The sequence below is a fragment of the Pelodiscus sinensis genome, chromosome 5, assembly GCF_049634645.1.
Source record: "Pelodiscus sinensis isolate JC-2024 chromosome 5, ASM4963464v1, whole genome shotgun sequence".
Lineage (NCBI taxonomy): Eukaryota > Metazoa > Chordata > Testudines > Trionychidae > Pelodiscus > Pelodiscus sinensis.
This window is the reverse complement of record NC_134715.1, coordinates 54,788,816-54,815,998: the sequence shown is the minus strand read 5'-3', so window position 1 is coordinate 54,815,998 and position 27,183 is coordinate 54,788,816. Positions and strand designations below refer to the sequence as shown.

At 42.0% G+C, this 27,183-nt stretch overlaps 1 protein-coding gene and 1 long non-coding RNA gene across 13 annotated transcripts in view; one reads left to right on the top strand and one right to left on the bottom strand.

Moving 5' to 3' along the window:
• Window positions 1–27,183, bottom strand: part of FHIP1A (FHF complex subunit HOOK interacting protein 1A) — a 136,317-nt gene that overhangs the window by 98,999 nt on the left and 10,135 nt on the right. For 6 of the 11 annotated variants that reach the window (XM_075930044.1, XM_075930043.1, XM_075930045.1 and 3 more), the window contains exon 2: window positions 17,475–17,534. The exons of the other annotated variants lie outside the window; for them this stretch is intronic. The gene's annotated coding sequence lies outside the window, so the exon portion shown is untranslated. The remainder of the gene's footprint in view (window positions 1–17,474; window positions 17,535–27,183) is intronic. 11 annotated transcript variants of the gene reach the window in all.
• LOC102460863 (uncharacterized) lies at window positions 8,041–25,962 on the top strand. 2 transcript variants are annotated; one of them, XR_012904157.1, is made up of 4 exons: window positions 8,041–8,372; window positions 10,739–10,904; window positions 10,996–11,142; window positions 25,074–25,962. It is a non-coding gene; the product is annotated as an uncharacterized LOC102460863 (long non-coding RNA). The 2 variants fall into 2 exon arrangements; XR_012904156.1 differs by lacking the exon at window positions 8,041–8,372 and having other exon boundaries at window positions 9,945–10,904.

Below are 27,183 nucleotides of genomic sequence, written 5' to 3'. Positions count from 1 at the left end.
CTGGGATGGGGGGGTGAGGGCTTTAGGAAGCAGTATATGTGGTATATCTTGACTTTAGTAAGGCTTTTAATACCATGTCACATGACCTATAAAAAGGGGGAGGGGGGGAATACAACCCAGATGGAGCTAGACACAGTAGATATATAACAGGTTGCAAAACTGTTGCCAGAGAATAGTTATCAGTACTTAACAGTCAAGATGGCCAAATTGAATGGGATCCCACAGGGATCAGTTCTGGGTCTAGTTCTGTTCAGTATCCTCAACAGTGATTTAGATAATGGCAGAGAGAGCACACTTATAAAGTTTACAGATGATATCAAGCTGGGAGTGGTTACATGTGCTTTGGAAAATAGATTTAAAATTCAAAAGGATCTGGACAAACTAAAGAAATGGTCTGAAGAAAACAGATGAAATTCTGTAAGACTAAATGCCAAGTACAGGTTGGACCTGCCTGGTCCAGGAACACGGATGTTGTAGGCCCAGAGAGTCCAGGTTTACAGAGGTTCAATCTGTACTCATTTTAGGAAATAGCAACTGCACACATACAAAATTGGAAAAAACTGCCTAGGAAGGAGTACTGCAGAAAGGGCTCATGATGAATCACAAGCTATATATAAGTGAACAGTGTTGCAAAAAAGGCAAACATAATTCAGAAATGTGTTAACAGGGAAGTTGTAAGGAAGACACAAGAAATAATTCTGCTCTACTCCACACTAATTAGCTCTCAACAGGCATACGGTGTACATTTCAGGAAAGATCTGGACATAAAAAGAAATCAGAGAAATCGAGCGATTAAAGGCTTAGAAATCACGAGCTATGAGGTAAGATTGAAAGAAGTGGGGTTGTTTAGCCTGGAAAAAGAATACCAAGGGGGTGGACATGGCAACAGTTTTCAAATACAGGCAGTCCCCGGGTTACGTACAAGATAGGGACTATAGGTTTGTTCTTAAGTTGAATTTGTATGTAAGTCGGAACTGGCTCCAGATTCAGCCGCTGCTGCTGAAACTGACCAGGGGCTGACTACAGGAAGCTGGAGGCAGAATTGCTCTGCCCCCAGCTTCCTGGAATCAGCCACTGATCAGTTTCAACAGCGGCTGAATCTCGAGCCTGGGACAGAACAGCTGGGCTGTCAGGTAGGTCCCTGCAGGACCAACCCGGCAGCACCCCAGCTGCTCTACCCCAGGGTCCACAACAAAAGCCTGGTCTGCTGGGGGGAGGGAGGGCGCGCACTAGCTGCGCCCCCCCCCCCAGCAGACCAAGGACACGGGGAGCAATGCCACAGCGGCAGCGGGGTGCCGCGCCTCTGAGGCTTTGCTGTGGCAAAGCCTCAGAGGCGCGGGACCCCACCATTGCTGTGGCTTTGCTCCTGGTGCCTCTGGTCTGCTGGGGACGGTCCCCAGCAGACCAGGGACACCCGGAGCAAAGCCGGAGAGGCAGAGGGGTCCCACGCCTCTGAGGCTTTGCTGTGGCGAGAAAGCCCCGTTCGTAAGTGCGGATCCGACACAAGTCGGATCCGCGTAACTCGGGGACTGCCTGTATATCTTCAGTGGCTATGTCCATTATTTGCAAAGCATGGTCCCTTTAAAGATCAATGAGATAAATAAATTGAAATTTTACTTTATTGCATTGGTAACATTCACTGGTATATCCAACACCTTGTCATGAATATTAAACCCAATTACCTTTGCAATAAATGCAATTTATTAACACTTGAAATGCTTAGTCTTCAAGAATGGCATTAAACTGTAACAAGGGAACAGTATATTAGAATCTTGTCCATTAGCATTATTGTTACTTTGGAGTTAAGTGCTCCCCATTTGGGGATAAACAGTATAATCATACTGGAAGAAAGAAAAGGCAGTGGGGGGGGGGGGGGGGAGGCCTGCAATCCTTCCTCCAGCCCCCCCTCCCCCCCCCCAAAAAAATCACAGAACTCATGTTAAAGCTTCAGAAAAATTACAATTCTTATGTAGGCTACTGAAACACTTCAAATAGATAAGCACAAATTTGAAATTAAGGCTCTTGATGATGCTTTTTTGCTGTGATTTGACACGTGTTCCTGCTCTTCCCAAGACTGTCTTTTATTACAGGGATAGTAAGAATAAAATGTAGAAGAGTATTAGTTAAAAGTGAAAGAGAAAACACGTTTGGGTCCTTGTTATGTAGTTACTATAGATTTTAAAGTGTTTGGGTATTTGGCAAACAGAACAACAAACTTGGGTTCCCTGTTTCTTTAAAACACACACATTTTATATCTTTATGCAGTAAACTATCTTGCAGGGATACTGAAAGTACATTTTAGAGCATGTAGAATTCTATGCCATTTTTATACTACATCCATCACCATGGTATCTGAGCACTTGAATCAGTCAGAAGTCTCAATGTAAGTACAAATAACGAGACAGAAAAAGTGGCATGGCCCAATTTTGATTTGTACAATATATCTTTATTGAGACAGTGATGGCAGAAAGGCAAGAGAAACCATAATTAAGTTCTAAATACTAAAGGATCGATTGTAGCTTTAAGCCACAGTGAGCACTGGGAGCTTTGCCAAGCTGCACTAGTCCAAGAAGAATGTCTGGAGAGATTGTATCTGAGCCACAATCCCTTTTCGAGCTCCCCAGGCACAACAGAAGATCATGAGCACTGCCACATTCCTTATGAAGGTACAGCATGCATACAGAGATTTACAGGACAGGGCTAAGGGAACATAAGGCCATAACCTCGCTGCCTCTCTCATCTTTGGGACACTGGGGGTAGTTGTACACTGGAATTAAAAATCTGTGTCGGGTTGTGTAGCTGACAAGCTCAAAAGGCTCAGGCCAACGGGTTGCTTGATTGCTGCATAGACATTTGGGTTCAGGTGGAGCCCAGGCTCTGTCTTTGCAAGGTGGGAGGGTTTCGAGCGCTTGGACTGCAGCCTGAACTTGAACATTTATACCCAATTAAACAGCCCCTTAGCCTGAGCCCCATGAGTCCATATCAGCTGGCACAGGCCAGGCATGGGGTATTAATTGCTGCATACTCATGCCCTGGCGGGACAGGATGCGCCGCTGGCAGCACAATCCCTGTATTCAGGTAGTGAAGGAACTCCCGTTATGGGCAAGAGCAAAGGGTGGCAGTCCATGCACTCCTCTCCCCTGCTCACACATGCACAATAGCCAGATATTAGTCCAGTCCTGAATCATCTGATTAATTAGTAGGAAAGTATTACATGGCAGCCACCACTCACCTTTCAAAAGGTCAAACACACACTCACACAACTTTTTTACTTACAATGTGCCACCATAAATCAAATTTCCATTAGGAGGCATGGAAAAAAGGAAACAGATCAAAAATAATTTACCACTGTTCAAAAAAAGGGAGAAAAAAAGCATTTAGAAAATTACAATAATAACTAGCAGAGCAAGTTATATGTGAAGCATTAAATCACACTGCTTTTTTAAATGCATTTTTGTTCTTTCAATTTATCACTGGTTTTAACAGTCAGTTTGTAATACAATCCATTCTTTTTCCTTCAGTCCTGGTTTAAAACATGAGCAGTCCGTATGTCAACAGTACCAGCAAAAAAATTCAGTGAATCTCAAAAAAGTAAACACTGTATGATTTAAAGCCCCTACATACTTCTGCAGTCTCATGAGCAGAGGCAAGCCTGCACTTGCTGATCTTCAGTGAGACTGGGTGTGCATGAGTGCTGCCCTTGCAGCAGCCCCTGCTTTCTCCTGATCCTCTGAAAATTTCCCACCGGGAATGTATTTTGTCCTCTGTATCCCCTCGAGATAAATTCAAAAGGACAAAAAGCCAAGTTTCCACTCCTCTACAAAGGGGACTCCCACACAGGAGAAAAGAGATTTTATATATTTTCTTACAATAAATTGAATGGGAGTGTATGCAGTTATGTAAAAATCATTTTATAAATCATATTTTGTTTACTAAGAAAGAATCATGAGAAAAGTTGCTCCAATTATTCTATGTTTCAATGTACATTAAGCATCCAAATTCTTCCCTGCTTCCCTATATCTATAAAACTCCAAGTATATAAAAAACCCCAAGTATTCCCACATGTCTCTCAGTCAAGGAGAGTTTCAACTTAACTGCTCAATTATTAATTTCCCCAGGTTTACTTAAATTCCAGATTGGTATTCCTGAGCTTCAGTTCTACAACACTGCTGCTGAAGATTCTTATTTTGTATTCTATCCAGTAACCGCATTTACCGTACACCCAGACACTAACAGTGTGTTCCATCATCATACAGACAGAAGGAAAGAAAAAAAACAAAGACGACAGGCTAACCACTGATTGCAGATGCTACTATGCAATCCAAAAACCTCTCCATGTCTGTGTTTCGCTACTTTTATTATTTCTTTCCTGATTATTAATGGACCAAACTCTAGTAGTGGCTGAGCTCTCCAACATCATGGATTTAGTTCACCGCACTTAAAAACAAAACAAAAAAAAACCACACACCCACACCATTGCATCTGTTAAAATGTACAGCTCAACACCTTTGGATTTGGCCCAGTTATCCCGTTCTTTTAAATTGTATGTTTTATTGCTTCCTTGGCCAGTAGTGATTACAACGCAAAGAAACAAACAGGGCAATAAACTTTCATGCAAGAATTGATAAGCTGCTAAATTGATTAACAAGTAAAATGAAGAAAACATGATGGAAACTGAAGGTTTATTCTGATTATGGCACTGTAGTCAGAAAAGTGAGTGTGTGTGAGAGAGAAATACTTTTTCCATGTTACCACTGATATAGTTATACAATCACTGGCAGGAAAGAATGTGGTTATTCCATATGATTAGGAATAGGTAGGAAGATTGTGCCCAAGACAAAGTGTCTCTGTTAAAGTTTGTCCTCCTTATGTAAGTGTCTGAATCTTTGTTAGAAAAACAGAACTCAACTTAATCTGAAAGGTTTGAGGCCCTTCTACATGAAGATTTTTAAAATATGGTTCCTGCCAGCTATCCGAATTACCTATGCAGATAGAAAATATTATTTTAGTCATCTCATCTGCTAAAATAATTTTCCATATTTGCTGACATCTGCAAAGGAGCTGGAGGCCATTTTCATGATCAACCTTTGAAGTCAACAAGTCAGAGCTCCCAGAATCAGTAAGATGTGTGTCCAGTCATATTTCATCTCTGTAATAGCCCTTTATAGTTAACCCTTCTAGATGTTTGATTTAAGATCAAATTATTTTCCTCTTTTTTTCAGACCTGCTGAAGCAGGTTCCTGACCAAAGACAAGCATCAGGGGCCTCAAGAAATTCATACCCTTAGGCTCCTCCTTTGAAAAACCAGTTTGAGTTGGTGGGGTAAGGAAGCAAATCCTATTTCATTATTATGACTGTGCTAGATTGCAATTTGTTGTTGTTTTAAGCCTTCTGCTTACTAGAAGCATTTAACTCAGCCAGGAAGTGAAGGTAAGGGGGGGGGGGGGGGAAGATATGGTTCTAAACTAATATTTCCAAAACAACCCTTCTCTCCTTTCCAGCGCAGACTGGTGTGTGAAAAAAAAAAAAAATATTAGAATATGTGGTAGCCAGTGAGTGAGAAGGAAAATGAGAAAAAACACTAACTGCAGGTCAACTACTTGTCCTATGGGCAGTAAGTAAATTTAACCCACCCGGACAAGACTACTAGCTTTGAAAATAAATTGCTACAAAGCAGATTCCCTCCTCCAACCTCCCTAAAAATTAAGGCCAATAAATAACGTGACAAGCCCAGAGATGCATATGGTCAGAATGACTAATATTTGCATTAAGCAAATGTATTACCATAGTAACACAGACAATTCAGAGCTATCTACCTGCCACAACCCGCTAAATTATTTACCACGCCAATACTACAGTGACACTATGTAAATTATCACATTCATTAACAGCAGAATGTGCTCTGAAAAACAAAACATTAGACAGCTAAATTTATTGCAATGAAAAAACAACAGCTCTGATGTTGTTCAAGGAAAAGATGCACAGAATAAAGGGGAAAGGAAGATTTACGGCAAGATCCATATACTTTGAACCATTCTTCCCCATCTTGAAAACAATTACAAACAAACAACATTCATACAGAGTGTTTGAGGCCAGAAGGGACCACCAGAAGTGGTCTGACTTTTGGTACTTCACAGGCCTCCAACACCCATACACTAAACACAATCACCACCAAAATATTTCAGTCCTGAGGAAACTAGGCTGTGATGTGACATAGTCTTGTCTTCATTTTTGTATCCATGCCAGTCACTGTTAAAGAAGCTATTTGCATATATATTTGAATGTATATGCAGCCACACTTAAGTTGCGGCCCTTGGCATGTGTTAAGAGTATCATTCTGGCCCCCAGAGCTTCCAAAGTTGAGTAGCCCTGCCCTACACCTTGCCCCAGGGCCCCATGGTGGCTGTCGGCCCCCACTAAATGTACTTCGTCATCTGATTATCCCTATTATCGCCGTATTTCTCCAAAACAATTGCAGAGAGATGTAATGCTGGATCAGAAAGATGAGACAGTATTCCAAATGGGAAAGTAGGCAAGCTAACCCTACAACAAGACAGATTTCCATTTAAAGAACACTACATAAGCCTTGCATTGATTGAGCACTGAATATTTTATCAGATTTATATTTACAGAGATATGGAGATGCCACATCTGTCATATGTTTAGATTTTACTAACAGAAAAATTTTGCCTGCTTTGATAAATGTGGTTAAAAACGTGTTGCTTGTTCTCAGCAGAGACACAGTCACGACTGACCTTTTGAAAAGTATGTGTCTTTACAGAACACCTGTTTTTTTTCCTACAAGCAAATTAATACTCATGTGTACACAGAGTTACAAGAATTGTGTGTGGTATAATTTATATCCTTGTCTACCCACAGTTAGAGAATACTGAATAGTGATTTGGAAGAATAACAGTACCGACCTTTCTTGTTATTTTATTTGATGACCAAAAATTAAATGTGGACCATATCACCACCAATACTACATAGTACTGATTTAGGTTGCAAAAGGAGACATAAAAAATGAGATGCAGGTATTTATTTAGCTTTACAAGATGACTTTACTGCAATTCTTTTATAGAATAGAAGATGACTGGAGATGGCAGGTTTTCTGTTCATTATATATAGCATAATCTATTCTACTTTATAGCTTCTTATAACAAGATTGCAAATATTCCCATCATACACATTCCTGGATAAATTAAGATAGTCTGCAGATGTCTTAAAGTTCAAAGGTCCTTTATATTTCTGGGAAGCCAAAATTGTTCTGTGCCATTGATTTAATACATACAGGGCTCGTCTACACTGGCCCCTTTTCCGGAAGGGGCATGTAAATTTCAGCTATCGTAGTAGGGAAATCCGCGGGGGATTTAAATATCCCCCGCGGCATTTAAATAAAAATGTCCGCCGCTTTTTTCCGGCTTTTAGAAAAGCCGGAAAAGAGCGTCTACACTGGCCCCGATCCTCCGGAAAAAGCGCCCTTTTCCGGAGGCTCTTATTCCTACTTCAAAGTGGACTTCAGAGTAGGAATAAGAGCCTCCGGAAAAGGGCGCTTTTTCCGGAGGATCGGGGCCAGTGTAGACACTCTTTTCCGGCTTTTCTAAAAGCCGGAAAAAAGCGGCGGACATTTTTATTTAAATGCCGCGGGGGATATTTAAATCCCCCGCGCATTTCCCTACTACGATAGCTGAAATTTACATGCCCCTTCCGGAAAACGGGCCAGTGTAGACGTAGCCACACAGAGTCAACTAGCAAGAACATTATTTAATGACCTTGTATCACAATCACATTCTGAAAACTCAGAGTGCAGCAAAAATGGGTTGAATTGTATCATTTCCCAGTCTCAGTGAAATCATTAGAATGTCAGTTCCTGTTGTAGACTATGGGAGGACATGCAAGAATTATTAAAAAAATGCAGCAAGAGTTTTACTATGTAGTCCCCTTAGTAAAGGTGCCTCTGCTTATTCTCTGGGAAGATCTTGTGTGCTGAAATCTAGCCCAAGAGACTACAATTCCCATGAGCCCTGGAGGAAAGCAGGAAGGAAATGACTCCGTTTGGATCCTGGGTCTCTCCATGTGTGTGAGGAGAGGCCCAGCAGTCTGTGGACTCTTTCCTCTGTTTTTGGAGCAGAAAGGGAGCCAGGCTGCTATGGAGGAGTTTAATCCAGTCCAGGAGCTGTTAGAGTACAGCTACAGACTTGGACTAAGAGCCTATGGGACTGGAATCTAGCAGGCTGCTTCTGATTGCTCTTTGGCTGTACCTGTGGCTAGAAGCTCCTCTGCATCCAGCACACAGAAGGAGACTAGAACCATCCACTCCAGCTGCAAAATCTTCAAGCGCGCCCATGCAAGCAAGTGTATGGTATTGTGAGGTCTGAGGTGTGGGGTAAATGGTGGCAGTGCACATGATAGATAAGTTTCCTATTATTGCTGTGTACTTTGTAAATGTTATTCACTGTTGATCTGTTGAACCCGGTTTCTTTAAGTTGTTAAGTAAATGTTGTTCATTCTAATGTAATCTATTAGATGTATTTATTTATGATTTGTAATTGTTGTTCTAGAGTTAGATCCAGATTATTGCTGGAATCATTTTTCCTGGAGGCTCCCAAAGCACACCATTAAGTGTGTACAGGGCCAGCCAGGTGGCGGCAGTGCCATTGTATGTTCTTTATGAGCAAGGGACAGCAGCAAGGGGGTGGATAGGGTTTTCCTCAACTAAACATCACCACCACTGAGGCACTCAGGATCTCCTTTTATGTTAAAACCATAAGGCGCCCAGGCACACCTGTGAGTGTGACCTACTCCCGAGTAACCCAGGGAGGAAAAAGAGGGTTACACTACGTTAAGCGTTTTATCACTCTGCATTTGGGTTGTGATCATTCTTTCCAATTTCCCCACTATCAAAGGAGCTGACAGTCTCTGTGGGCCCTGTACAAGGTGTGTGTGGGGATCCAACTCCTTGCTCCTAGAAGGGGTGGGGCCTTGGGCATAAGGGGTGGGGCTGGGAGCAGGCAGTCCTGAGTGCTGCCCAGATTGTGGCATCCTTCCACTCCAAAAATCAGAGCTGCTCCAAATGCACAGCATTTCAGCAGCAATTTAATGGGCCTGGGGCTTTAGCCACCACCGCTGCTGTGGCAGTGGCCAGGAGTTCTGGGCAACACTGAATGGTTGGGCCCCAGAGCAACTAGCCCCCTTGCCTTAACACTGCCCCCCCCCCCCAAGTGGGCCTGTCCACTGTTAATTTACAAAAAAGAATGGCTATGATAAAATATTGCAAGACGAATAGATCCAAATATCCTGAGGACTAACAGACCAAAGGTTCATCTAACCCAAGATCTTTTCTTCTGACAGTGGCAGGTACCTGATGCTTCAGAAAAAATGAACAGAACAGCACAGTTATCATTCCTTGCCATCTAATGCCAGCTTCTGGCAGTCCAGGGTTTAGGAACACCCATAGGATTACCAGATGGTTTAAAGAAAAAAAAAAAAATACCAGACACACTTGATCTCAGACTGGGAGGCGGAGGAGGGGAACAAGCCAGGAGGAGAGCAGGGCTGGCTGGAGGAGATGGGGTGGGGGGAGAAACCGGCCAGCAGGAAGCAGGACTGGCCGGGAGCAGGGCTGGCTGGGGGGAACCAACCGCTGAGGAGCAGGGCTGGCCTGGAGGGGGTTGGGATGGGATGGGGGAAGCAGGGCTGGCCGGTGAGGGGGAACCGGGGCTGGCGGGGGGGGGGGGGGGGGAATCAGCCTTCAGGGAGCAAGGCTGGCTGGGGGGGGGGCGGGGAGAGAAGGAGGGAAGATTATGGAAGGGGGAGGGAACCAGCTGGCGGGGAGCAGGGCAGGCCCAGGTGCAGGCAGATCCCGGAGCACTGCCCATCCTGCGCATAGTCCCAGTGGGGTGCATTGGTGAGTCTGGCCCCAGGGATTCCATCCCCCCCTGGCCCGGCCCCACCCCACTCCTCTCTACTGTGTAGTTGCGTACTGCCTGGCTGGTAGACATGCTCACACAGTGTGACCATGTCTACCAGCGAGGCAGTACACAACTATGTACTGATACTCATGATAAGAATAAAAACTTAATTAGAAAATACCGGACATTTATATGTCCAGTATTTTCTCAATTTGTTTCCCAGACAGAAAGCTCAAATACCAGACTGTCCGGTTCAAAACCAGACATCTGACAACCCTAAACACCCAGAGCGTGGTGTTACAAGCCTGACCATCTTGTCTAATACCTATTGATGGCCCATTCTCCATGAATTTATCTAATCCTTTTTTTAGCACAGTATTCCAGATGGGGAGATCATGGATTTATATAGTGGCATTATGACATTTCGTCTCTCTTATTTATCTTTTTTACTGCCACTGCACATTGAGTGGATGTTTTCACAGAACTATCCACAATAACTCCAAAATCTCTGAGTGGTAATAGCTATTTTAAAGCTTAACAGTGTGAGTTCATAGTTGGGATTATGTTTTCCAATGTGCACTTAACATTGAATTGTCACTCAGTCATCCAATTTTGTGAAAATCCATTATAACTCTGAAGTCTGCTTTGGACTTATCCTGCATAATTTATGGTGATCTACAAACTTTACGTAGATGTTGTTTATCCCTTTTTTCAGATAAATTAATTTATGTTGAGCAGCATTAGCTTCCATTTAGATCCTTGGAGAAAAGGAAATAGCAGGATTTTGCCATGATGAAAACTGACCATTTATTTCCTCTCTTAACCAGTTACTGATCTATGTGGGAAGCTTTACTTTTACCCTACTTACTTTGCTTAAGAGCTTTGGTGAAGGACTATATGTCAAAGGTTTTCTGAAAGTCCAGGCACACTATATCCACTGGATCACCCTTGTTCGTGTGTTTGTTGACTCCCTCAAAGAATTCTAATAGACGGGTGAGGCATGATTTCCCTTTACAAAAGTGGTGTTGATTCTTCAGCATATTTTGTTAATTGAGGTGTCCACTAATTCTGTTCTTTACTACAGTTTCAACCACCTTGCCTGGTACTGAAGTTTGGCTTACCAGCAATTGCCTGGATCACCTCTGAAGCCTTTTGAAAAATTGGTGTCACATCAGCTATCCTCCAGTTATCTGTTAAAGAGGCTGATTAAAGCATTCAGTTACATACCATGGTTAGTTCTGCAGTTTCATAATTGATTTCCTTCAGTACTCTTAGGTGAATATTAGCTGGTCCTAGTGACTGACTGCTGTATAATTTATCTATTTGTTGAAAAACCTCTTGTATTGACTTTTCAATCTGGGACAGTTCCTCAGAATGTGTCACCTAAAAAGAATGACTTGGGTGTGAGGATCTACTTTGCATCCTCTGCAGTGAAAATTGATGCAAAAAAATTCACTTAACTTCTCTGCAACAGTCTTGTCTTCTTTGAGAACTCTTTTAGCGCCTCCATCTTCCACTGGCCTCATTACTGTGTGGGCAGTAATGCTTCAGATGTACTTTAAAAAAATTGCTGGTAGTCTATGCGCCTTTTCCTAGCTCTTCAAGGTCTTTTTTGGACTGCCTAATTATATTTTTACACTTCACTTACCAGAGTTTATGTTCCTTTCTATTTTCCTCAGTAGGATATGACTTCCAATTTTAAAAGGATGTCTTTGTCTCCAAAAGCTTTTTTTATGCAGTTGAGGCATGGTGGCTTTTTTTTAATCCTCTCAGAAGTGCTTCCCTCCCCCCTCTTTTAACAATTTGGGGTATACATTTAGTCTGAGCCTCTTGTTATGATGTTTTTAAATGCTTAAATGCTTGCAAGCATTTTACTCTTGTGACTCGCTTGTTTTTTATGAAGCTCCCCTTTTTAAAGTTAAATGTTACTGTGGAGGATTTCTTTGGTATTTCCACCTTTACAAGGATAATTATTTCTCTTCAGTTCCTTCCTATACTTTCTAAACTTCTAACTTGCCCTTTTTACTGAGATATAGACTAGAGTATTTATCCCCTGTAATAAAAACTTAGGAATGTCTCAGTCCAAACTACAGGCAGTCCCCGGGTTACGTACAAGATAGGGACTGTAGGTTTGTTCTTAAGTTGAATCTGTATGTAAGTCGGAACTGGCGTCCAGATTCAGACACTGCTGAAACTGACCGCCAGTTCTGACTTACATACAGAATCAACTTAAGAACCCCAGGGTCCCCAAGTCAGCTGCTGCTGAAACTGATCAGCAGCTGATTCCAGGAAGCCCGGGGCAGAGCAACTCTGCCTGGGGCTTCCTGTAGTCAGCGCTGGTCAGTTTCAGCAGAAGCTGACTTGGGGACGCCTGGGGCAGAGCAGCGGGGGTGCTGCTGGGTTGCTCCAGAAGCGCCGCTCCTGGGTGCTACTGGACCAACCTAGCAGCACCCCATCTGCTCTGCCCCAGGCGTCCTGATTCAGCCGCTGCTGAAACTGACCAGCAGCGGCTGAATCAGGACCTGGGGCAGAGCAGCTGGGGTGCTGCCGGGTTGGTCCCGTAGTGCCCAGAGCGGGCGCTGCAGGACCAATCGGCAGCGCCCCAGCTGCTCTGCCCCAGAGTCCAAAACAAAAGCCTGGTCTGCTGGGGGGGGGGGGAGCACACTAGCTGCCTCCCCCCCCTCCCCAGCAGACCAGGGACACAGGGAGCAGAGCCTCTGAGGCTTTGCTCTGGCAAAGCCTCAGAGGCGAGGGACCCCGCCGCGGCTGTGGCTTCAGTCCGGGAGCCTGTGGTCTGCTGGGGACGGTCCCCAGCAGACCACAGGCTCCCGGACTGAAGCCGCAGCCGCGGGGGGGTCCCGCGCCACTGAGGCTTTGCCAGAGCAAAGCCTCAGAGGCGCGGGGAACCGCCGCTGCTGCCGCTTCAATCTGGGTGCCTGTGGTCTGCTGGGGACCGTCCCCAGCAGACCACAGGCTCCCGGACTGAAGCCGCAGCCGCGGGGGGTCCCGCGCCTCTGAGGCTTTGCCAGAGCAAAGCCTCAGAGGCGCGGGGAACCGCCGCTGCTGCGGCTTCAATCTGGGTGCCTGTGGTCTGCTGGGGACGGTCCCCAGCAGACCACAGGCACCCAGATTGAAGCGGCAGCAGCGGCGGTTCCCCGCGCCTCTGAGGCTTTGCTCTGGCAAAGCCTCAGAAGCGCGGGAACCCGCCCGGTGCCCCTGGTCTGCTGGAGACGGTCTCCAGCAGACCAGGGGCACCGGAGCAGCTTACGAACGGGGCTTTCTCGCCCCGACTTCCGGGGCGAGAAAGCCCCGTTCGTAAGTGTGGATCCGACGTAAGTCGGATCCGCGTAAGTCGGGGACTGCCTGTATGTGCTCCTCAGCACCTGTTGGCTTTCCTCAGCCCCTTAGTTCAAAAAACTCCTCTAACAGCCTTTTACATATAGGCATGTAATTTTCAAATTGTTATTTTCATAAATACAACAAGAAGCAAACTTACAAAATGCTCAGTAGTATGATTAACTAACAAGGACAATAACAGATTTATGATATGGTGGCAGCATATCCCATTCTCATTGCTTCAATTACTACCTAATAAGTGTCCAAGTAAGTTTATGTTAACAACTAGATAGGAGGCATTCCTGCAGATATTTTTGCAGTTTCAAAAATGTTCCATCCCATTCCACAGCAGGATTGTAATGAAACCTTTCAAAGTTTGCCACCAAAATCAGACATACCACCCATTGGATATTTACATGTGCTGTTGCTGGTCTCTCCTCTAAATCTTCAGGAGGAGCAGCGTGAAAATTGACTAAATCTTTGTGGTCATCTTTTCTTTCTGTTCTGGCTGCCACTTCCACCATGAAAGCCTGAGGAGAGGAAGCACAAAGTATGATCCTTCTCTGCTGCCAAGGACAGAAGAAAAGGTATATGAGCAAAAAGGTCAGTACAGAAAGAAAAACAGACAAGAAAGTAGGTAAAGACAACAGAGGAAAGGAGGCAGAGTAACCAACAGAAGGTGGATACTAAGAGAGACACTGAAGAGGAAGGTGTCACTGCCCTTGGGCTTGATTCCGTGTCTTTAGCTCCTGTTGATAACAGTGGAAGTTTAACAGGCTTAACTCCTCAAAAAATAGGTCTGTAAAAAGGGAGGGGAAAGACAAAAAAAGCTCATTTTTTCAGGCCAAAAAAAGGAGGTGGGAGATAAAAGAAAATAAGTAAAAGGAAAGAAAAGTGAAAATGAAAAGAAAAAAAAATCAAGGGAGAGACAAAGCATGTATTTGGGTTTTTTCCTCAATTTCATAATATTTATCTAGAAGAGAGAGATATGGATCTATTAATTAGGGGGTAAACTCAGCACCCAGGAAATCAATCCCCAAAAAGGGACCAAAACAAATCCATCTTGCTTTGTGTAAAAGTTCTCTGTTGAAGGTCCATCCCCTTTATCAATGAAAGGGAGAGATATGCACAGTGATTGCTTCCGCCTCTCCCCCTTCCCTCCCAACAATTATTTACAGTGGGCTTGATAGTAAAAATACTTTTGTTTATTAAGTACAAAAAGTAGGATTTAAGTGGCTGCAAGAGAAACAGTGAGATCAAAGTAAATTACTAAGTTGAAATAAAAGACTCCAGCTAATCCTATTCCACTAAGGAACTTGTTGAATGCAAATTCTTACTCTAAACCAGGCCCGTACACAGAGAAGGGAGGGTGTGAATGCCCCCCCCCCCCCCCCCCCCCCCAATTCCTCATGGTCCTGATTCTAGCCAGCCAGGGAAAGCAGAGAAGATGCTCTACATCATCCTCCCTCCCTCATGCTCCAGCCAGCCAGCAGAAAGTTGGGGACAATTCCTTCCCTCCTCAAGAGCTTTTATTGCAGCAGGGCCTGACTGTCATGGGAGAGCTGCAATAAGATTTCCAGTATTTCCAGCGCATGTGTTCCTCTGTAGCCAGCTCCAGCTACAGAGGGGACAGCATGCACGGCATGCGAGAATGCAACTTCTGCAGGCTCTGAGGTAACTTGGAGGTGGCTGGGGGCATCCCCTCAGGCTTGGGAAGCGGCTGTGGGCTTCCCTGTGCAGAAGTTTGTATTGACACTAGAAAGTTGAGTGGTTGGAGTGCAAGTACAGGCTCCTTTCAGGAGAGGAACCCCCCCCCTCCCCACACACACACACACACACACACACTCTAAGAGTATTCCTTCTGCATGCCCAATTGGCTAGCTCAGATCTTATTCCTTGAAGCTAGGTGTTAGCTGCACAAGGTGTCTCTCAAAAAGTAGGTTTAAACCTGGTCTCTAGTGTTTGAGGCCAACTGCTTCAATCAGTCTGACAAAAAAAAAAATCTCCCTTTTCAGTTGCTCACTTGTCCTTCTCTTAGCACTTTTGATATCACCGTGTCACTTGGTCACCCATCCTAGGCAGGACTTGGGATTTCCTCCTGGCTTATTACATGAGAAATTCATTTGAAAATGGAAAAGTGATAATTTATACATCTAAAAGCAGCAACAAAGACACAAACTCTGCTTGTTCCCCCCCCTTCCAAGTCACCTTTAAACAGGACTTTACATTTTCTTTATTCCTAATAAGAGTGACACAAGTAAATGACATTTATTTGCATATAATTATAATATTTTAAAATTGTATTTGCATTGGTGTAAAATGATACAGATTTTCACGGGGAAATAACGGCAAGCTATAACAATAGCTTTAAAAGCAATACATGCCTAAATGCTGTGTATGGTAAGGATTTTAATATAAACGTGTGTGTGTGTGTGTAGGCATGTAAGGATTTTAATATGAGAGAGAGAGAGAGAGAGAGAGAGTGTGTGTGTAATTTCTCCTTGTCTGTGTGTAATTTCTCCTTGTCTGGCCCTTTGTTTTTCAAACTCAAACTTTGGTTTCCCATATCCAAGCCTGTATTATATTGGCAACCAGAATAAAGGGCAGAGCAGTGATATACTGCTGTATGTTTAAGATCCATACCCATCGCTGCAAGACTTTTGGAAAAGTTAAATTAACACAGGGAGCACAGTAAGTAACATACCCACGATCCAATCATAGATCTCTGTGGTCAAGACAATATGCTCCTTGTACTAAGAATATATTGGTTTAATGTGACACTGGCCTTTAAAATTAACATCAAAAGGCTAAAACAAGGGAAAGAATTGAAAGACCAACAGACAATTTGAAATGGAGGACATTTTCTTTAAAATAATAAATGTTTATAGTTAGAATGTAAAGACATATCATTTCTAACATCAGTTTTTCATATTTGTGAAAGTTTGAAAACAGGTTGGTCATGATAAACTTGAGACAAAATTTTAAAAATCAGAAATTAAAGTTAGGCTTCTAAATCCTTATAGACACGTATTTTTTCACTGTTTTTCAAAAGTGCTGAGAACCCAGTAACTTCTATTAGCTTCAGTACTTTGGAAAACCAAATAGTGCCTATAGCTCTACTACTTCAATGAGGTCTCTGAATAAACCTCTGCACTCACACTGCAGAATCATGAATTGGGATGCTAACTTTAGCGGGCCCATATTTGGGGGGGGGGGGGGGGGGGAGGAAGAGAGTGCAAATAGGGTTGCCAGGTGTCCAGTTTTGAACCAGACAGGCCAGTATTTGAGCTTTCTGTTCGGGAAACAAATGAGAAAATATAAATGTCCGGTATTTTCTAACTAAGATGCAATATAGATTGTGATGTCAAATGTGTCCGGTATTTTTGTTGAAACCATCTGGCAACTCTATGTGCAAAGAGTGCAAATGCTGATTCCCCCTCTCCCTCCCAGCAGCAAGGCTGGGGGTGGGGCTGGGCCTCACTCCTGGGAAAGGAAGAGGAGGAAAAAAAAAAAAAAAAAATCAACCCCAGCGTTCCTTGGCCAGAGCATGGGGGAGGGAGGGTCATTCAGCAGACTCGTCCTGCCTTTCCCTAGCTTGCCAGTGCAAACTTACTTAGGGAGCATTCACACCCTTGCGGTCCACATTTACAGGAAAAAAAAAAAAAAAGCACCCCTTTCCTCCCCAGAAATTCCTGAGCACAGGCCTGTAAACAGTTGTTCTAAACATCTTTCACAAGCTAAGCAGCCTCCTAGCTTGGACCCTATCCTTTCCCCTGTTCAGTCTTAGATATTTCCAGTAGGCATCTTAGGTGGTAAGGTGGGAGGGGAAGTCCTCCTGGCATCAGCCCCTATTTTTTGTTTTCCTCCCTCAAATCCCTTTTGCCAAAGATGGAAACTCTTTGTGCTCAGTTCAAGCTTTTTTCACATGAAGTGGATAAGTACAGGAACCAAACTGGGTTTCATCATCAGGTAGCCTGGCCACATGTCTTTCTAGGACCAACCATACTTTGGGCTTACAGGACAAACAAGACTATTCACAGGTCACTGATTTGATCACCAAACCATTAAGTGTGGAAATCAGTAATAGGGTGTGGAAATCAGTAATAGCCCTCAGTGCATTTAGTACTATAAATAGATCCACATATCAGATTTCTAACTTCACAAACAAGAATGATACATAAAAATAAATAGGATATATAATAACTCGTTTAACACGTGCCCACTTACCACGTTTTCGCAATAGCACGATTTTTTTTAGGGAATGTTTTTCAAATAACACGACCGTCCCTGAAAGAACACAAAAATAATCAAGTGGTGGACTACTTCGCACAGTGGTATAAGTTGGTAAAAGCAATGGTAATACGCATGAGCGGATGAATACACATGGCCACAGCGCTCCTCCGCTCACTTACGTGTTTATCTTTGTGTTTTAACAAACCCCGGCGACTTGTGTTGCTAGATATCTAATGCTGACGTTGACAACCCAGCACCAACAAAATTTGACTTTGCCACCACCACCTGAAGTGCAACCCCCACCTTTTCCATTATTTTTAAATGGGAAAATTGACACCACATAGCATGTTTTCGCTTAGCACGAACATTTTCAGAAACGCATCTATAGTGTTACCGTATATGAGGAATTACTGTACACATTCAGCAGACTGTAACATTAAAATTGGTATGTTGTCTAAAGTATCTTCAAGTTATACATATTAATATGCCAATTTTCATAAAGCATGCCGCCCCCTCCCCATTATCCACATGTAAAACTGTCATATGCAGTTTAGTGTAAATAATGACACTAATGCATGAAGCCCAGACCCTCAATGGATGAAGGGGTAAGCACGGTCAATGACTTGATCTAGGATAACTAGGGATGTCAACATTTAGTCGACTGTATGATGAGGCCTAGGCTTATCGGTTAAACTTGTCGACTACACACACTTCCCTAAGGGAGGAGAAGCAGGAGCCAATGCTGGGGGTGCTGGCTTAAAAGCCGGTTACCCCCAGCACTGTATCTGCTCTCCTTCACCCCCTGCAATGCTGCCTCTCCCAGAGACAGCAGCACAGGAGGTGGGGAGGGGAAGCTGCAGTGAAGCAGCCTCTGTCCATAGCATACCTGAGCTCCCCATGGACAGAGGCTGCTCCGCCTCCCATGGACACCCTGCTCAGACACCCTGCAGACAGGAGCTACTGCTGGAGCAACCTCTGTCCATGGCAAGCTCCAGCTCACTCAGGACAGAGGCTCTGTCTGTGCATGGGTTTAAGCTTGGGACAGCAGACAGTCGGTCTGCCTGGGGAGCTGGTTTTTAAACTGTCTCCGCTTGCGGGCCAGCTCCTGCCTGGCCCCCACGCTGCTGTCCCTCATACAAAAGCAGCAGCCCGGGATGGCAGGGAGCTTCCTAGGAGTGACTGCCGACCCTGCCCCTGGTTACTCAACTATTCAAGTACCCAATATCGAACATCCCTAATGATAATACAACATTTTAAGAGTGTTCTCTTCTCCACATATACAAATCACACACACCCCACTACTAGATTGACATTTCTATGTCTCAGAAGACATTTTAATATAACCCTACCAAAAATGTAAAAGTTACAGAAGATACTCAGTTGCTAGGGATGTATGGTGATGAAGTCATGCACAAGAGCGACTTCCTTGTTATGACTATCAGTAGTAGCATGTCATATATGCTATTACATTATGGGGTGTGACATAATTAAGCAGGGTTGGATGGGGGTTAGTAATTGGATACAACAGCAACAAAGCAAATTCAGGTGTTGAAGAGCAGGCCAATGATTCATTAGAGGCTTCACTCTTCTCTCTGTGTCAATAATGAGCCACTGTTCAAGCATGTTCTTCTATATCATATTTCAAATTAAATCTGAACACAGGTAACATTTTCAAGAGCATCCAGACTGACTTAAGAGTTTAAAAATCTCAGCTGTGTTAATCTGTGTCTGCAAAACCAACAAGAAATCCTGTGGCAACTTAGAGACTAACAGATTTATTAGGGAATAAACTTGTGGGTAAAACCTACTTCATCAGATGAACTGGAGTGGAAATTACATGTTATACATATATGTACAACAAAAGAAAGAAGTTACTTAAGTGTTAATTAGGTCAATTAAATCAGGGTGGATGTGGCTCACTCACAGCAGTTAATGAGGAGGTGTGAACACCAAGAGAGGAGAAATTGGTTCTCTCACTACAAAAACAATTTAAATCCTTATTCAGTCCTAATTTGTTTGTACAGGTTGAATCTCTCTTGTCCGGCACCCTCGGGATCTGACTGATGCTGAACCAGAAAATTTACTGAACCATGGGAGGTCAGCATTATTTAGCAGCATTACCAACACTTCCACTGCTTACTGGGGCTGAGAGCCAGGACTGGTGACTGTAAACAAACTTTATGGGCCCACGAGAAACTTGGCCCCTCCCATAGCAAGTGAACATTCAGCTAACAAAAATCTTGCTGGACCACAGATGTTACCAGACCAGTGTAGACCTGAATTTAATGGGTTAGGACACTGTTTCTTAAATTGCATTCTGTGGCTCACCAGTGTGCCACAAGTCAGTCGGAGGTGTGCTGCAGAGAACAACAGAATTCAAAATGGCCACCCTTAAAGGGGCAGGCGACTTTCCCCCCCCCCAATAACTTTCGCCTGACCCTTCCCTCCCCCCCCCCCCCCCCCCCCGCTTTTCTTTGTTTCGCTCTATAAAAAAAATGAGGAACACTAAGGATTTTTTGTTTATATATATATATTATATAAAGATTGTTTGGTGTTCCTCGGTCTTAGAAAGTTTTAGAAACACTATCTATTTGGTTCCCCAAAGCTACGGGGCATCTGAGTAAGTACTTTGTCTAGGACAAAAGTCACTTATGCTAAGTTCAATAATATGCTTTAGCTGTTCATACAGAATAGGGGCCTGTAGGTTTCTTGCTTTCCAGCTTAATACTAGGGATTACCATGAATACCTACAATGTAAATACATACTATGTTTATACACAGGACAGGATAATAAATTAGTACAAAACTGCCCAAGAAAAGCATGTTAATTGGTATGGCAGACAAGCAACTTAAACTTATAGGCTACACTAAAGCATGCCAGACTACAGAGATTCAACCTGTATTGAATTTGCAAAGGAATTGCAGTTCTGCTGTTTCCTTTTGTAATATGGTTTTAAAGTAGCTGTTTTTTCTTTTTTTTGTTGTTGATTTTTTGGGTTTTTTTTTTTTTTTTTTTTTGTAGCAACAGGATCATCATCATCAGGGCTCGACAAATTATACAATCTACTCGCCTGTGGCGGAAGAGCTGGGTTCCGGTGATCTGCGCATGCGCAGATTGCTGGACAGCGCGGCTGGCGAGTGTGGATCGCCGCAGTTTGGCGAGCCCTGATCGTCATCAACAACCATGGGCTCAACGCCCGTTGGTATCCGATGCCTCCATCACTATTTCCTTCCATGTTTCCCTATCCAGTACAGAGTAGCTTAGTTTCTGTAGACTAGCTCCGCACCAATCTACTATATCATCTCTCCATTCTCTGTGCGGTCTGCCTCTCCTACTTTTAAATCCATTACTGAATGTCCAAAGAGGCTAAAGTGTTCTCCTACAGGTTTATGAAGGTTACCTTTCTTGATGTCTAATTTGTGTCTAGGGTTGCCAGATGGTTTAACCAAAAAACACCAAACACTCTTCCCCCCAAAAAAACAAACAAACAAAAAACTAACAAGGAAAAAATTCTGTTGAGAGAAAAAAAAAATTGAAGACAGCATGGCCCCTTTAAGAAATGCTTTCGAGGCTTTCTTGGCCCTAACGGGCTGCTGGTGGTTACCCGCCATCTTGCCTCTCTGCTCTAGGCCAGATAGCTCCCCTACAGAACCCGGGAAGCACCTGGGATTTTCACCTCCTGTACGGGGGGGGGGAAAATCAGGCAGGAGGCGAAAATACCAGACTCTCCGGTTCAACACTGGACACCTGGCAACCCTATTTGTGTCCATTTATCCTTTGGCACAGAGACTGTCCAGTTTGGCCAATATACATGGCAGAGGGGTATACTGTATCTAATTCTGGGTACAACTTGGTAGGAGAGATACAGACAAAATTGGACAAGAGTCCAGAGGACAGCACCAAAAATGAGAAAATGTTTAGAAAAGCTAACCCATAGGAAAGGTTGAAAAAGCAGTGTATGTTTAGCTTGAAATGATAGACGGGGCAGAAATATGGAGACTTGGGAACAGTTTTGAAATATGTTAAGTACCGTTATAAAAGAGGATGGGGATCAATTATTTTCCCTGTTCACTCAAGGTAGGAGTAGTAGTAAAGGGCTTTATATGCATCAAGGGAGATTTAAGTTTGGTATTAGGGAAAACTGCCTAACTATAAGGATTATTAAATTTTGGAATACTGTTCCAAGGGAATGTTGGAATAGTCATCAGTGGAGGATTTTTAGAAATGCAAATATATAAACTCAGTTTTTATACTTCATATCGAAAGCATCCCAAAACACTTCAAAAAGCAGCAAATTAAATTCTAGCAGTGCAGCTATTGTCAAAATCCATGCAAACATTATAAATTAGTTCTGCTTTAAAGTCTTGGTCTCAATATAGAAGAGTTACACCATAGAAGTCAATGAGTTTTATACCAGTATGAAAGCATAACTAGACTCAAAGTCTTAAAACTGATCTAATCTGCAGTCATTCCTCAGTCAGCACAAGAAATCCCTAGTAGCAAATTGCACTGCACCTGCACTGGTGTCCAAAATGGGCATCTGCTCATCTTCCCAATGGCTTTACAAACAGACTCAAATGCCATCCCCACTCATATTCTGGTATTTTAGAAGGTAAGAATTTGGGATTGAGGAAACAGAGAAAACAGAGAAAAGGGGATAACAAGGCTGCAGTCAAAGATTTGGCAAGATTTCTGCCATTTCCAGCAACTAGTGCCCTTGCAGAATATATCTAATATTAGTCTAATCCGTTTCTGTTTACTCCTTGGTTTGACCAAACAGCTGTACACATTAAGTAGCTTATTAATAAAAACCACAGAGCATATAAGCATTCTGCTAAACTTGCATTTTAGCAGCTTAGATCTTGTTTGACTAGTAACGGGCATATGGCACTGGAATCATGATTTAGGTTCCCTGCTCATTCTAATCCTTCCCTTTAGTATTTGGGGTTCAACATCAGTAGTAAACAATACTCCACATTGGGTAGTAAGAGCTTCTCCAAAACTTCATTGAAAATTTTTTTTTAAAGTGTTAAACTTTTATTTTCAAGGGTTTCTAACTTGGCAACAAAATAACTTTTGGTTTAAATTTTAGCACAACTAGCATGGTAGGGAATTAGACAATAAAAACATTTTACTAAAAACTTTCAGGGTTTTTTTTTTTAAATATAGAGCTTTATTAAGCCAATATTCCTTAAATATGCTATCTTTTTCAAGTCTCAAAATTTTCCAGAGACCTTGGTTGTTAAATCTAGGCTAGTTAAACTGGTGTATTTTCAAAAATGCCAGTGAAATGATCTTTAAAGAAGTAATTGCCATTCACATGCAGTAAGATGTTCCACAAGGACGTAGACTGGCAGTTTTGCAACTGTTGATATCCACTGTTTTGAGTCTGAATCATGCTTTTTCAATGGTAGGGGCTGGCAATACTGAAGGTGGATCTATGTAAACATCAGCGTTCACTCCCTCACACTTAAACTTACATCAATCATATTATAGTAGTGCTTACAGCTCCTATACACATTAGGAGCCTATTGTGCTAGACACTCCATAAACATAATTTATAAATTCTTTTGGGACAATCGTGTGATCTAATTAGAGACAAGTCAAAACAAATGACAAACAAAAGAAGGTCAAGAGGATTGGGAAGATTAAATGGACATACAAAGCTACACAAAAGGAATATAAACTCCCTACCTTATCTTGAACTGAAAACCAGGATACCCCTTAGGTTCCAATACTACTTTTAAAATATTTACATGCTTGTCCTAGCTAATAGGACCAAACACATTTGCCCCTAATATAAGGTGACCAGACGTCCTCCTTTGAGGACAGTCCTCCTTTTGAGGGGCTTGTCCTCCCCAATAATTATGTCCTCCTTTGAAAAAAAAATTGTCCTTTTTGTCCTACTTTGCCAAAAAAAAATATCCCACTGTTTTTTAAAGTATCATTATACTGCAATTGAACCCCTGTTAAATGGCTTAATATACAGTAAAAGTACACTTAGAGGGCATTTATGAAATGTTATTGTTTATTTTGAGCCATTTTAATTTAATGTCAATGTGATTTTTAGTTGACATTAACACAAATACTAATTTTGGCAGTTTAAATCGCAAAGGCGATAAAATGTTCATAAGAAAATGATGCATTTACTTGGGAAAACGATTATTGAATCTGTTGCAATGCCCATATTGTATCTAATGCCATCAATACAGCATCAAGCTTAATGTCCATTGATGTTGAAGTTGTGATCTCAAATTTATTTACATTTTGAACGATTCACTGTAAGAGTTACATCATTAAAGACTTTTTGCGAAGAAGTCTCAGTTGAATATAAAAAAAAACTGTTGGGATATTCGAAAACAAGATGGTTAGCTTTAATGCCATTGAACAAGTGCTGCAATTGTTTGAGCCTTTAAAATAATATTTTCTAAGTTTGGAAAAATGTCCACTGATCCTGAAAAACTTTAAGAATGAATCTGCTGAAGTAACTCTGTATTTTGTTCATAATCAAGCAACTTTTTTCCAGTTATAAAGAGTATTGAAAAAGAGCATATAACTTATACAGAAGTGGGATTGCATATTAAACAATTAAAGGAGTAACTTCAGTCATTTCTTGAGTCCAACTTCTTTCCATTGGTTGTAATTACTACTTTAAACAAATTACAAGAGAGCAATTCTGGAATGAAGAAAGAATTTACGAGGGAGGTGATGAGCTTTTATAAAAATGCACTTGAATATCTAGAAAATTGGACTAAGCATGACAAAACCGTGTACATGTTTGATTTCATTCAGCAGAATCCAGAAATTCAATGGAATAAAATCCTTGAAACAGTTTTACTCGTTAAAGAAAAATTTAGCATCACAATAAATGACAATTTATTGTTCGACGAAGTACGAAGAATTAACAATATAATAAAAGACAATGAATGGACTGAACGCAAAAATTGATAAAAAATGGACCAAGATTTTTAATTTCTTAAAGGAGCAACAAATATTGATGTTTTTAATGCTATATGATTGTTTCTGTTAAGTCTGTTTGTCTTATAAGACAACTAATACTGTGATAATTTATTTATATGATTATTTATATACATATACAAGTATGGGTTTTTTGTCAACTCAGTGTCCTCCTCGCACATTTTCAAATTCTGGTCACCTTACCTAATAGATGTGGCAGTGCATCACAAATCAACTCATTTAAACTATGACATAGTAAAGAGGATTAGCAACACAACACTCATTCATAGTATTTACAATGCATTAGAGAGAATCAAGATACCATTATTACTGCAATCTACACCAGAGGGCTTCGTAACAAAGCTTCCTGCCAGCATAAACCAAAGACAACAAGATATTAAATTTGGCAAATTCTAAAATTCCAATCTTAGACTATACCTATACTATCAAGTTTTGTTGGTGACAAAACAGTGAGAGCCTAGACACTGCAATGCGACTTTTGCTGGGAGAAAAAAAATCACCCAGTTTTGGTGACAAATCTTCTGTCCCCTAGAGAGACTTTTTTGTTTCCTTTTCTCTTCCTTTGATTGTCAATAAAGAGCCAATGTAAACAATGCTGTTTGTTTTGTTGACAGAACTGGCTTCCAGCAGTATCCCACAAGGCCTGCCCTGATGATTCCACTCAGTGTTTTGATCTCTGATGCTCTGAAAGCATGCACCTCTCCCTTTTCAAAGCTCCAGGAACTCTGACAGCTGAATGAGCTACTCTGTTTGGGGAACAAATGGAAAGCAAATCATTGGTGTGCTCCTGTTCTGCCCTGCACACAGCAGCAGGCCGAGTGCTGCTACAGAGGGAAGGGTACAGGCTACTATGCTGTTTTGACATCGCTCAACACAGAGAGCTCACAGAGCTACTCATGATGTTGCTCCCAGCAGCTCAAACAGTTGTGGGAGAATTCAGAGAGAATCCCAAGGTGTTGAGAGATCAGCTGTGCTTCCCACAACACTGCACTACAGGATGCCTACCCACAGTGCATTGCTCACACTATCAGTGATGGTGTGCCCTTTGTGTAGACATGATATGTCAACAGAGAGAACAAGTGTGAATGCTCACTGGTGATTTTTGTTTTGTTGACTTTTGGATGTTGACAGAAGTTTGTCAACTCTACCAAGTTTTGTGGACAAAAGATACAGGAGGATAAAGAACTCCTAACATAATGCTTGGCTCATCTCTCATTTTTCTTTGTGTCCTTTGACCCACTGCTCTTCCATACTCTGTGAAACACAAATTAAAATAAATAAAGTATTTTTTTAAATTAAGGCAGTACAATCCATCTATTGAACGACATGTACTTCCCATCATTAAAGGTTATGCCTACATTGCACTTTCACCCAGAAAACTTTTGTCCGTCAGGAGTGTGGGAATAAACAAAAATGTTATGGACAAAAAGTGCCAGTGTGGACAGTGCTTTTTCAGAGGGAGAAATTACTGCCCTTCATGGGGAGTAAAGGAAGGCTGTTGGCAGGGGAACTATAGAAGGAAAAACCCAACCCTATTTCTAGAAAATCTTTCTTCACCATTAAACAGTCATTGTAATGGCTAGCCAAATAATAAGAGTCTCAATAAGATTACAATAAGAACTTAATTTGCAAAAATTACTGTAAAGAAAGCAAGTTAATCAGTTCATATCCAATCAAGATTGCAAGTGATCACATGTTATCATTATCTGGTTACTCAGTTATCTATGTAAAGAGAACTGATTTAAATGATTTCAAGTCAGATCAAAGTAAATTACTAAATAATGTACAAAATAAAAACTAGCTAGTTCTAATCCACTAAGAAACTTGTTACATGCAAATTTTTACCCTAAACAGCTGTTCTCATCTCCAGTAAAAGCTTTGAGTCAGAATTGATCTTTACTTTGGCCCAAGTCCACAGCTTCTTCAAAAGTTCTTTGTATACTCTTAGGATGTGCTATGCAGTTTCAGAGGCAAGCTAAAGGGAAAGGATTGATGGCCTTCTCATTGCTTAAATAAACGTTTCCCCAGTGCAGAAACCCTTTTTCAGCACTCCCATCCTCATAGAAAAATACTGATTCAAGATGGATTCCAGTACCACGTGGCATGGTCACATGTCTTTCTAGGACCTACCACAGTTTGGTTGTATCTGTCCTAGAAGCTCATTCTCAGGTCATTGGTTTGAGAACCAAGTCATTAAGTACCTGAAGTATCACTAATGGTCCTAAGATAGCACATTTAGAACTATAAACAGATTCATACTTCATATTTCTAACTTCACATACAGCATCTAGAGAAAAGTTCCTTACCATATCTAGCAACTAGAGAAAGATTACGAAGTGCCAAATGTATCATGCATCTGCGAGATGTAATATGAGGCAAAGACGGAGTCCCCATTTTCTAAACATAATAAAAAGATAGGAATCTAAATAATAATTAAGCTATATAAATTGCTTAAATAAATATATATAGAAAGTGAGGCACCAAACGCAGTGTACAGTAGAGATGTAAAAACTCCTAAAAAATAAATGAGTAACAGATTAAAATTTAAACCTTTCTATTGTAATTAATGCTGTAATGCCAGTAGGGCAGTAAAGAAGGAAGCTAAAGGTTCTTTTGTCTTGCATATCAAACTAAAATCATCAGCTATAGTCTAATGGTAAAATCTATTCCCATTGGTAGTAAGCAGCAAAAAGAATACAGCTGGACTGTCAGGTTTCAGATTGA